The sequence below is a fragment of the Chiloscyllium plagiosum genome, chromosome 44 (assembly GCF_004010195.1).
Source record: "Chiloscyllium plagiosum isolate BGI_BamShark_2017 chromosome 44, ASM401019v2, whole genome shotgun sequence".
Lineage (NCBI taxonomy): Eukaryota > Metazoa > Chordata > Chondrichthyes > Orectolobiformes > Hemiscylliidae > Chiloscyllium > Chiloscyllium plagiosum.
In genome coordinates this window covers 13,290,553-13,303,671 of record NC_057753.1, presented here as the reverse complement: position 1 = coordinate 13,303,671, position 13,119 = coordinate 13,290,553, and positions in this window count along the sequence as shown.

Genomic DNA, 13,119 nt, shown 5'->3' with positions numbered 1-13,119 from the left:
GCGGAGTGCAGTGGAGGCCGGGACGCTAAATGTCTTCAAGCCAGAGATTGATAAATTCTTGATGTCACAAGGAATTAAGGGCTACGGGGAGAATGCGGGTAAGCGGAGTTGAAATGCCCATCAGTCATTATTAAATGGCGGAGTGGACTCGATGGGCCGAATGGCCTTACTTGCACTCCTACGTCTTATGGTCTTATGATATGATTTATTAGATCATCCCTCATCATAGTTACGATTCATTCACCAATAACGTGACACCTGTACTTGAATTTAATCCCTCTCTCCCTCCTGTCTGACAGTTGTATATCCAGGGATTTTCAGCTGCTCTGTTCCCATGCTTTAAGCCATGTTTTCAGTATGTAATAATATCCTTACTATTATGATTCATGTAGGAGGACATTCAGTTCTTTTAAGACTGCAACATTCTGCATTCCCTCTCCACTGAAGGAAAGATAAACTTTCAGTATCCTACATACCAAAGTTATCAATCTCTCATTTCACACATTTCATCAATCTGCCATTTTTTGCCCACATATTTTATCTCACTATTTCCTTTCTGGTGCTATCACTGAGAGACTGAATTCAAAAATGTCATCTGAACTCTCTGTACATCAGCATACTAGGGAGTGGCCATACACCTGTTCTACATGTGGGGAAGTGGTTCATTCATTCATCCAACCTATTGAGACATAAGTGAGTTCATACTAAGATGAAAACTGAAATGTTCTGATTGAGGAGAGTTTTAAAAGCAGGAATAACCTGCTGAGACACCAATGCACTCATACTGGAGATAAGCCATTCACCTGCTCTGTGTGTAGTAAGGGATTCACTCGGTCATCTGCCCTGGTGATACACTGGGGAAAGTCATGATTAGAGTGGTGCTGGAAAAGCACAGCAGGTCAGGCAGCATCCGAGGAGCAGGAGAATCGACATTTCTCTGCCAGGAGATGGCAGAGCCTTTGGCTTTGATCTTTATGTCATCATTGTCTACAGGAATAGTGCCAGAAGACTTGAGGATAGCAAATGATGTTCCTTTGTTCAAGAAGGGGAGTAGAGACAACCCTGGAAATTATAGACCTGTGAGCCTTACTTCGATTGTGGGTAAAGTATTGGAAAGGGTTATCAGAGATAAGATTTATAATAATTTAGAAAGGAATAAGTTGATTAGGGATAGTCAGCACGGTTTTGTGAAGGGCACGTTGTGCCTCACAAACCTTATTGAGTATTTTGAGAAGGTGACCAATCAGATGGATGAGGGTAAACAGTTGATGTGGTGTATATTGATTTCAGTCAGGCATTTGATAAGGTTACCCATGATAAGCTATTGCACAAAATACGGAGGCATGGGACTCAGAGTGATTTACCAGTTTGGATCAGACATTGACTAGGTGAACGAAGACAGAGGATGGTGGTTGATGGGAAATATTCATCTTGATTCAGTTACTAATGGGGTACCGCAAGGATCTGTGTTGGGTCCACTGCTGTTTATCATTTTTTATAAATTACCTGGATGAGGGCATACAAGGATGGGTTAGGAAATTTGCAGATGACGCTAAGGTCAGTGGAGTTGTGGATAGTGATGAAGGATGTTGTAGGTTACAGAGAAACAGAGATAAGCTGCAGAGCTGGGCTGAGAGGTGGCAAATGGAGGTTAATGTGGAAACGTGTGAGTTGATTCACTTTGGAAGGAGTAATAGGAGTGCAGAGTACTGGGCTAATGGTAAGGTTCTTGATAGTGTAGACAGCAGAGAGGCCTTGGAATCCATGTACATAGATCTTTGAAAGTTGCCACTCAGATTGATAGGGTTGTTAAGAAGGCATACAATGTGTTAGCTTTTGTTGGTAGAGGGATTGCATTTTGTAAACATGAGATCATGCTGCAGCTGTACAAAACTCTGGAGTGGCCACATTTTGTGTTTTGCATACAGTTCTGGTCACCACATTATAGGAAGGATATGGAAGCGTTGGAAAGGGTTCAGAGGAGATTTACTAGGATGTCACCTGGTATGGAGGGGAGGTCTTGCATGGAAAGGCTGAGGGACTTGAGGCTGTTTTCGTTAGAGCGAAGAAGGTTGAGAGGTGACTTAATTGAGACATATAAGATAATTAGAGGGTTTTATAGGTTGGACAGTGACAGCCTTTTTCTTCAGATGGCAATGGCTAGTACGAGGGGACATAGCTTTAAATTAAGGGGTGGTAAATTTTAGGACAGATATCAGAGGTAATTTTTTTACTCAGAGTAGTAGGGACGTGAAACGCACTGCCTGCAACAGTATTAGACTCGCCAAATTTAAGGGCATTTAAATGGTCATTGGATAGGCATATGGACGAGAATGGAATAGTGTGTAGGCTGGATCAGCTTCAGATTGGTTCCACAAGTCAGCACAACATCGAGGACTGAAGGGCCTGTACTGTGCTGTAATGTACTCTGTTCCATGTTCTAAACCGGAGTACTGCAAGAAATGACTTCCAGCCACTTTCTTCCATGGTTCAGAGCTCCTAGACATGGAACAGAAGATATTTTTCTACTGTTTTAATCATTAAAAAAGAATTCTTAAGGCTGGAGATGTGCTGTCAGTTTGGCGATTAGTGTAAAATATGTCCTTTCCTGACTGGAAATGAACCAGCAGGTTCTGCTACATTGGTAAGACAAAACAGGTTCAAAGCTTTCTATTGCTAATGTGTCATTTCTTAGCCTTCTACTTTTCTAAATAAAAGAACTTCAGGCTTTCCTAGTTGTTATATCTATTCATGTGATATTTATGGTTGAACTTTCATTTCCTTGTCCTTCTGAATTATGACAGCAGCAGAAATGTTTCATGTCTGAGGGATTTCAGTTCAGGCTAATTGTATGTACAACATCCTTCACTGAATGTCTGTTGGCTTGACACCTGAACCACAGCAATTAGATGTTAGTCTGTTTCATTGTTAAATTACCCTGAGAAATTAACCACCAAATGGTTGACACCCATTGCGTTAAGTTGAAACAGATGCAGTGTGTGTACATAGAACATTACAATGCAGTACAGGCCCTTCAGCCCTCGATGTTGCGCCAACCTGTCATACCCATTTGACGCCCATCTAACCTACACTATTCCATGTACGTTTATATGCTTGTCCAATGACAACTTAAATGTACTTAAAGTTGGTGAATCTACTACTGTTGCAGGCAAAGCATTCCATACCCTTACTACTCTGAGTAAAGAAACTACCTCTGACATCTGTCCTATATCTATCACCCCTCAATTTAAAGCTATGCCCCCTCGTGCTCGCCATCACCATATTTGGAAAAAAGTTCACCCTGTCCACCCTATCTAACCCTTTGATTATCAAATATGTCTCTATTAAGTCACCTCTCAATCTTCTTCTCTCTAACGAAAACAGCTTCAAGTCCCTCAGCCTTTCCTCGTAAGACTTTCCCTCCATGCCAGGCAACATCCTAATAAATCTCCTCTGCACCCTTCCAAGAGCTTCCACATCCTTCTTATTATGTGGTGACCAGAACTGTACACAATACTCCATGTGCAGCCGTACCAGAGTTTTGTACAACTGTAGCATAACCTCATGGTTCCGGAACTCGATCCCTCTATTGATAAAAGGTAAAACACTGTATGCCTTCTTAACAACCCTGTCAACCTGGGTGGCAACTTTCAAGGATCTGTGTACCTGGACACCGAGATCTCTCTGCTCATCTACACTACCAAGAATCTTACCATTAGCCCAGTACTTTGCATTCCAGTTACTCCGACCAAAGTGAATCACCTCACACTTGTCCGCATTAAACTCCATTTTCCACGTCTCAGCCCAGCTCTGCAGCTTATCTATGTCTCTCTGTAAACTACAACATCCTTTGTCACGATTCACAACTCCACCGACCTTAGTGTCATCTGCAAATTTACTAACCCACCCTTTGATGCCCTCATCCAGATCGTTTATAAAAATGACAAACAACAGTGGACCCAACACCCACCCTTGCGGTACACCACTGGTAACTGGACTCCAGGATGGACATTTCCCATCAACCACAACCCTCTGTCTTCTTTCAGCAAGCCAATTACTGATCCAAACTGCTCTATCTCCCACAATCCCATTCCTCCGCATTTTGTACAATAGTCTACTGTGGGGAACCTTATCGAACGCCTTGCTGAAATCCATATACACCACATCAACCGGTTTACACTCATCTACCTGTTTGGTCACCTTCTCAAAGAACTCAATAAGGTTTGTGAGGCACGACCTACCCTTCACAAAACCGTGCTGACTATCGCTAATCAAATTATTCTTTTCTAGATGATTATAAATCCTATCTTTTATAACCTTTTCCAACACTTTACCAACAACTGAAGTAAGGCTCACTGGTCTATAATTACCAGAATTGTCTCTACTCCCCTTTTTGAATGGGGGAACCACATTTGCTATCCTCCAGTCTTCTGGCACTATTCCTGTAGGCAATGACAATTTAAAGATCAATGCCAAAGGCTCGGCAATATCCTCCCTGGCTTCCCAGAGTATCCTAGGATAAATCCAATCCGTCCCAGGAGACTTATCTATTTTCAAACTCTGCAGGATTTCTAATACCTCAATCACACCTAGTCTGTAGCCTGTATCTCAGTAATCTCCTCGACAACATTGTCGTTTTCTAGAGTGAATACTGTTGAAAAATATTCATTTAGTGCTTCCCCTATCTCCTCTGGCTCTACACACAACTTCCCACTACTATCATTGATTGGCCCTAATCTTACTCTTGTCATTCTTTTACTCCTTAAATACCTATAGAAAGCCTTAGGGTTTACCCTGATCGTATCTGCCAACAACTTCTCATGTCTCCTCCGGGCTCTTCTGAGCTCTCTCTTTAGATCTTTCCTGGCTACCTTCTAACCCTTAAGCACCCTAACTGAGCCTTCACATCTCATCGTAACATAAGCCTTCTTCTTCCTCTTGACCAGAGATTCCACTTCCTTTGTAAACCATGGCTCCCGTGCTCTACAGCTTCCTCCCTGCCTGACAGGTACATACCTATCTAGGACACACAGTAGCTTTTCCTTGAATAAGCTCCACATTTCTAATGTGCCTGTCCTCTGCAGTTTCCTTTCCCATCCTATGCTTCCTAAATCTTGCCTAATCGCATCGTAATTGCCTTTCCCCCAGCTGTAACTTTTGCCCAATGGTATACACTTATCCCTTTCTATCATTAAAGTAAACGAAACAGAATTGTGATCACTATCACCAAAGCGCTCACCTACTTCCAAGTCTAACATCTGGCCAGGTTCATTACCCAGTACCAAATCAAATGTGGTTTCGCCCCTTGTTGGCCTGTCTACATACTGTGTCAGGAAGCCCTCCTGCACACACTGGACAAAAACTGACCCATTTATAGTACTCGTACTGTAGTGATCCCAGTCAATATTTGGAAAGTTGAAGTCCCCCATGACAACTACCCTGTCTCTCTCACTCCTATCTAGAATCATCTTTGCTATCCTTTCCTCTACATCACTGGAACTATTCGGAGGCCTATAGAAAACTCCCAATAGGGTGACCTCTCCTTTCCTGTTTCTAACTTCAACCCATACTACCTCAGTTGACAAGTCCTCAAACATCCTTTCTGCAAATGTAAAACTGTCCTTGACCAACAATGCCACCCTCCCCCTTCTTTTACCACCTTCTCTGTTCTTACTGAAACATCTAAATCCTGGAACGTGCAACAACCATTCCTCTCCCTGCTCTATCCGTGTCTCCGAAGTGGCTATAACATCGCAGTCCAAGGTACCAACCCATGCTGCAAGTTCACCCACCTTTTTTCGGATGCTCCTGGTGTTGAAGTTGACACACTTCAAACCAACTTCTTGCTTGCCGGTGCCATATTGCGTCCCTGAAACTTGATTTTGGACCTCCCTACTCTCAACCTTTTCTATACTCGAACTACACTTTTGGTTCCCATCCCCCTGCTGGATTAGTTTAAACCCACTCCAATAGCCTTAGTGAATATCCCCCCCAGGATATTGGCACCTCTCTGGTTCAGATGAAGATCATCCTGCTTGTAGAGGTCCCATCTACCCCAGAAAGAGCCCCAATTATCCAAGAATCCAAAACCCTCCCTCTTGCACCATCCCTGTAGCCACATGTTCAACTCCTCTCTCTCCCTATTCCTTGCCTCACTAGCACGTGGCACAGGCAAAAAACCAGAGACAACAACTCTGTTCATCCTAGCTCTAAGCTTCCATCCTAGCTCCCTGAATTTCTGCCTTAAATTCCCATCTCTCTTCCTACCTATGTCATTGGTGCCCATGTGGACCACGACTTGAGGCTGCTCCCCCTCCCCCTTAAGGATCCCAAAAACACAATCAGAGACATCACGAACCCTGGCACCTGAGAGGCAACACACCAACCGTGAGTCTCTCTCGTCCCCACAGAACGTCCTATCTGTCCCCCTAACTAGGGAGTCCCCAATGACTACTACTCTGCTCCTCTTCCCCTTTCCATTCTGAGCAGCAGGGACAGACTCTGTGCCAGAGCCATGTATCCCACTGCTTTCCCCTGGTAAGTCGTTCTCCCCCAACAGTATCCAAAACGGTATACTTATTGTTGAGGGGAATGGTCACAGGGGATCCCTGCACTGCCTGCTGGTTCCCTTTCCGAATGTTCTTTCTGTCTGCAAATAACAGGATCTTGTATACTAACACACATGGCTTCCAGTGCATGGAAACGCACCACACTGTCAGCTGGACTGACAACTCCAACTTAGTTATCAGTATAATTCTTAGCAATTGGCAATTGTAATTAGTAACTGTGGAATACTTTGACCATGTTGCCCAATTGCAGAATTGGATTTAATGCTGGACACTGTGTTATGGACTTTGCAAGCATGGTTGAATACGGTTAGTACTTCGTTGTTGCAAACAATTAAGCAGAATGCTCTTTTGATATGATCAGGATTATGGCCTACATGCTGGCATCAAACTGATATGAAAATAATATTCCACATTGCAGTTTGAATCAGCTGGCTTCAGCTGATGATCAAACACTTGAGATAATTTGCCATACCAGCATAAACTGAGGTAGACAGGGCCTTTTGGGGTGAAATGTGACAGCCTTTGTCTTGTAATGAGTTTGCATGATATACGATAAGAGATCAGACAGTATTGTCATGGGAGTCTCATTGGGTTCCAGAAAAAACATGTCGTTAATGGAATGGTACCTAACCATGCTGTTTTTTACACAGAAAACGTATTTGGAATGAACTACCACTGGGAATGATGGTGCAGATACCATTACAACATTTAAAAGATATATGGATAAGTAAAATACAGATAGGTTAGGTATCATTCCACTGTTGACACATTTCTCTTGAAACCTATTAAGGATGTTTGTAGGGATCCCATGATATTACTGTCTGATCTTTTGCTATACATTGTGTAAACTCTTGACAAGTCAAAGACTACCACATTTCACACTGAGAGTGCATCCACCACTACCTTAGGCAATTCGTTCCACACAGCAGCCACTCTGTGTAAAAAATATTGCCTCACATGTCCTTTTCAAATCTTTCTCCTCTCACCTTAAAAACATGCCCCATCTTAGGTGAAAGATCTTTATGTTGTTGGAGATGGGAATGGAGGAGACTGAAAGAGGGAAATCCCTTCAAAAAGAAGCTACCTTGTGTTAGAGATAGTAAGACGATTCAAACTATTGCATGTTTAACACATCTGAATTATTTGACTTTTATCCAGATTATTAATTACTCTAGCTAGGTTGGAGTTTATCCAACATTATCAGAAACAGATGTCAATGAACACAGTTCATCCCCAAATGTGCTTTCCACTAAAATCCTGTCACTACAGTGACTTGTGAACCAACCTACACATCCCTGAACACTAAGCTTGGTCCCACAGTCAGAGTATCTGATCGGCCTCATGTGAGCGAGAACATGTTGATGACGTGTCAATTCCCCAGAACTTTTATAGCATTTCCCACACTCTGGGTATTGAAAAGTTCACTCCCCGGCGTGAATTCGCTGGTGTACAGTGAATTGAGATGATCGCGTGAACCCACTCTCACAGTAAGAACACCCAAATAGTCTCTCCTCAGTCTGAATACAGTTGGACATCAGATCTGGAGAACATTTATAGCATTTTCCACAGTCTGGGCATTTGAAAGGTCTTTTGTCGTGTGAACCTGCTGGTGAACAGTGAGTTGAGATGACCGTTTGAACCTAGTCTCACAGTGAGAGAAGCTGAACGGTCTCTCTTCATAGGGAACACATTGATGAGCCATCAGTTCTCCAGAAGTTTTATAACTCTTCCCGCTGTCTGGGCATTTAAACGATCTCTCCTCAATGTGAATTTGCTGGTGTGTCAGCAGGTTGGATGACTGAGTGAACCCCTTCCCACATGCTGGGCAAGTGAATGGCCTCTCCCCGCTGTGACTACAGTGATGAGTTTCCAGTTCCGTTGGGTAATTGAATCCCTGGCCACACTCGCCACATTCCCAAGGCTTTTTCTCAGGTACCTTTTGGTACCTTTTGCTGCCATGGTCGAAAGCTGATGATATTCAGGTCCTGGCAAACTGAATAACCCTTTCAGATACGGGTGTGGTGTTTGGTTTGAGCCCAGCTGACTGAAACTTTTTTTCTTATACCACGTGAAATTGAATTTGCAAAGAAAATGGGCTGTGAGAAAAACAAAGGCAGGTTGTGAAATCCAGCCAATAACCTGGTCATTTGTACAACAGGCCCTCAGAAAATGTAATCGTGAAAGCTGTCGGATTGTGTCGAAACTCAACTTGTTCAAAAATGCCTTCAGGAAAGAAAATCTTCCACCTGGACTGGACCAACACTAGACTCTGGTCTCAGTGGGAGCAGAATGAGGTGGGAATAGCAGGGGATAAACAAAAGGGACATTTTCCTCCATTTAAACAGGAGAAAGGTGAAGCTGTTGTCTTCAGTGACCACTGCAATCTCCAGAATTTATCCACCAATGATGGCCTCAGGTGTATACGCATGCAAAACAAAAAACCTGTCACATCTCCAGCATCTGCAGTACACTGCCCTTTCAATTTTATTGATATGTTCAATAACCGAGGCTTCCCATTGGGAAATGATGGACTCCACTCTCTGCTAACGGGCGGACTGGTATTTTCTTTACTGGGGTTTGCCATTTCCACAAGCTGTTTTGGGGAGTTTCCGCATTCCCCTGCTGGATCAATTGCTCCCTCTGCCATGCCTCATTCTCCCAAAGTGTGCTTCTGTCCCTCATCAGGACTGTCTCCACACACTGTTCACACTGTGACTTCAAGGTTAGATATCAGTCCTGAAAACAGGTCAGTGCAGATTTACCACAAAGTCAGTTCTGGAATGTATTTGGATTAGATTAGATTACATTACAAACCCACGCAGACACGGGGAGAACGTGCAAACTCCACACAGTCAGTCGCCTGAGGTGGGAATTGAACCTGGATCTCTGGCGCTGTGAGGCAGTAGTGCAAACCACTGTGCCACCGTGCCGCCCACTTTAAAAGAATCTGAGGGGTAACCTTTTCTTTTAGATTAGATTACTTACAGTGTGGAAACGGGCCCTTCGGCCCTTCAAGTCCACACCGACCCACCAAAGCGCAACCCACCCATACACCTACATGTACCCCTTTTTACCTAACACTACGGGCAATTTAGCATGGCCAATTCACCTTCTGTAAAATTGGATATTTCACCTTCTGTAAAATTGAGATACAAAGCTGCTGCCCAGGCTTACACTGAAGCAAGTCCCATTCCTCCATGGCTCCTAACACTGGCTGATTTGCATTGGCTCCTCATCAAGCACTTCTGTTATTTTAAAATCCTTACTGATGAACACAAATCATTCCATCTCTCGCCCCTCCCTACCACAGTAATTGTCTTGATGGTCACAGATGTCTGGATTACACTCCTCAAATTCTGATTCCATCTACATTTCAATCAGATTGCCCCACTCCCAGTTCCTGAGACCGTAAGCTCAGCAATTGCCTCCGTACACTTCTCTCCATCTGTCCCTCACTTACCTCCTTCAACCGCCTGATGAAGGAGCGTCGCTCCGAAAGCTAGTGCTTCCAATTAAACCTGTTGGACTATAACCTGGTGTTGTGCGATTTTTAACTTTCTACATCCCAGTCCAACACTGGCATCTCCAAATCATGACTCCTTCAAGGCATTTTTATTTTTAAAAATCTATTTGTCTAAATGTTTGGTCATTTGACCTATTTTATGGCTGACATTTGTACTTTCTTATTTAATGCTCCTGAGAAGCACCTTGAGACTTTACATTATATCGAAGCGGTGATCTAAGTTGTGATTGCACAATATAACTGGAAAGGGACAAACATACCTTGTGCGTTTGAAATCTGCAACATTTCCTCGCAACATTTCAATGTGAGGCTGCACAACTAATGTGAATAAAAGTTGAAGTGGTCAGAGATTGAGCGTCCATTCAGAGCCCTGCTCCAAATTGACAAAAACAAGGAAATAGAAAATCCTGAAAGCACACACTGAGGACTAAGACATATCCATCTCAGCAATCAGTACACTCAGCCACTGGGATCCACAGGTTAGAGAATTCCAAAGACTCATAACCATTTGAGTGACAATTAAGCCCTCATTTTGGCATTTGGGGAGGCAACGGCTGAGTGGTATTGTCACTGGACTGCTTATCCAGAGAACTAAGTAGTATTCTGGAGGCTCAAATCTGACATGGCACATGATGCAGTTTGAATTCAATATGAAAACAAAGTCCGGAATTAGGAGTTCACTGTTGACCATAAAACCATTGTCAATTGTCAGGGAAAAACACATCTAGTTTACTCATGTCCTTTTTGGAAAGGAAACTGCCTTCCTTACCTGGTTTGGTCAACACGTGACTCCAGACACACAACAATATGGTTGACTTTTAACTGCTCCCTGCGATATTAGGGATGGGCAATAAATGTTCCCTTAACCAGCAATGTCCTCATCCCGTGAATGAGTAAATAAAAAAAATTAATGCTTGACTGGCTGATATGTGATGAAGAGTATTGAGGCCATTTCTTGACACACCCATGTCGCAACAACACTGTCAAACAATTTCTGAATTTCAGACTGTTCAATGAGATTATCCCTCATTATTCAAAACTGGAGAGAAAAGAGGCTCATCCTACTTCAGCTCCATGTCAACCACCTCATCTCATGGACAAATCCAGTGAATGTGTTAGCAGAGAGAGCGGTAGCAAAGGGAAGAACCTCACAACACAGATAGAGGCTGTTTGACCTGGTGAGCTGCTTTGAAACGGCTGGTGTGGTCCATTGGTCAGTAATGAGATAGTGCCAGCGAAAACAGCAGGGATTAAAATCTATCCCATGTCTGCCCATATTTTCTCTCTCACACTGTCTCCACCATCAGTGCTTAGCAGTAGAGTCAGCCTTGGAGTTTTGACAGCATGGCAGTGGCCCTTCAGCCCATCAGGTGCACCAATCTCATAAAACATCTGTTTAAGTGCATTTTCCAGCAGTGGGAAAAGTGTCGCAAACCAGGCATTGTAGAAGTGAACAGTTTTCGTGGAAGGCAGAGAAGGGTGGGAACGGTAAAGCCACCTAAACTGCACAGTTTTGGACTGTGGGAGGAAACTGGAGCACTCAGAGGTACCCACACAGACATGGGGAGAATGTGCAAACTCCACACAGACAGCTGCCCGAGACTGGAATTGAATTTGGGTCCCTGGGCGCTGTGAGGCATCAGAGCTAACCACTGAGCCACCGTGTGATCTATATGTGGTAGAAACTTTAATTGATTGTTCAACCTAGAGAGATACAAGGTCACCTGTAACTTGCAGAAATTATGCCTATTGTGGGGCTTGTGGTAAAGGATTTAATTATCCATCACTGTCAGAAATCTATCAACACAGCCACACAGGAGAGAAACCATGCAAATGTGAGGACTGCGATGAAGAAATCAATTGCATATCTGAACTGGAAATCCATCAATACAGTTACACTCAGGAGAAACGATCCACCTCAGGGTGAATCCAGCTCAGGGGTTCACAAAGTCACCTGCCCTTGCAATACATCGGTCAGTTCACACTGGGGAGAGGCCACTCATGTGCTCCAAATGTGGGAAGAGATTCAGCAGTTCATCCACCGTGCTGAGACATCAGCGACATCACACAAGGGATAGACCATTCACCTGCACTTTGTGTGGAAAAGTTAAAAATCTTATAACACCAGGTTTTAGTCCACCAGGTTTATTTAGAAATAGAAGCTTTAGGGAACATCTCTGGGATACCCGCACCAATCAACATTTCAACCCCCCCTCCCCCTCTGCTGAGGACATGCAGTCCTGGGCCTCCTCCCGGCCACTCCCTCACCAGCCGACATCTGGAGGAAGAACGCCTCATCTTCCGCCTCGGAACACTTCAACCCCAGAGCATCAATATGGACTTCACCTGTTTCCTCATTTCCCCTCCCCCCACCTTACCCCAGTTCCAAATTGCCAGCTCAGGATTTTCCTGCTCATCGGATGCTGCCTGATCTGCTGTGCTTTTTCAGGCCCACTCTGATCTAGACTCTGATCTCCAGCATCTGCAGTCCTCACTTTCGCCTAGTTGATTTAAAACTAGATTGTTATTAAGTCTTTCATCATTTAGAATGGGTTGCAAGTTTCAATTCATTAATATGTAAACATTAATATGATCTTTCAAGTTGCATTCTTGAGACTACTTCAGCGTTTATTTTTAAAAAGTGACATCTAGCTCCGAGAATGCATTAAAGTTGTGAAGTTAGTCTGTCTGTATTCCAATCTTGAGTCAGACTGGTTCTATTTCCAAAGTAGGAATTTATAAATGTCACATGTATTGACTGCCTACAGATTGTGTGCTTTTTGAACAAAATAGAACGTATCTGCAAACAGAATTCTGCAAATGCAAATTCACCCCTTAGACTTATATGTGTGCGCGCGGACACAGTGAGAGTGTGTAACTATGTGTGTGTGTGCTTGATAGAGTTTGTGCCTGAGTGTGATGGAGTATATGCCTGAGAGAGGATGTGGGCGTGGGTGTGAGTGCGGACTGTGTGTATGGGAGACGGTCTGTCTGATTGTGTGAGAATGTAAGACTGTGTACATGTGT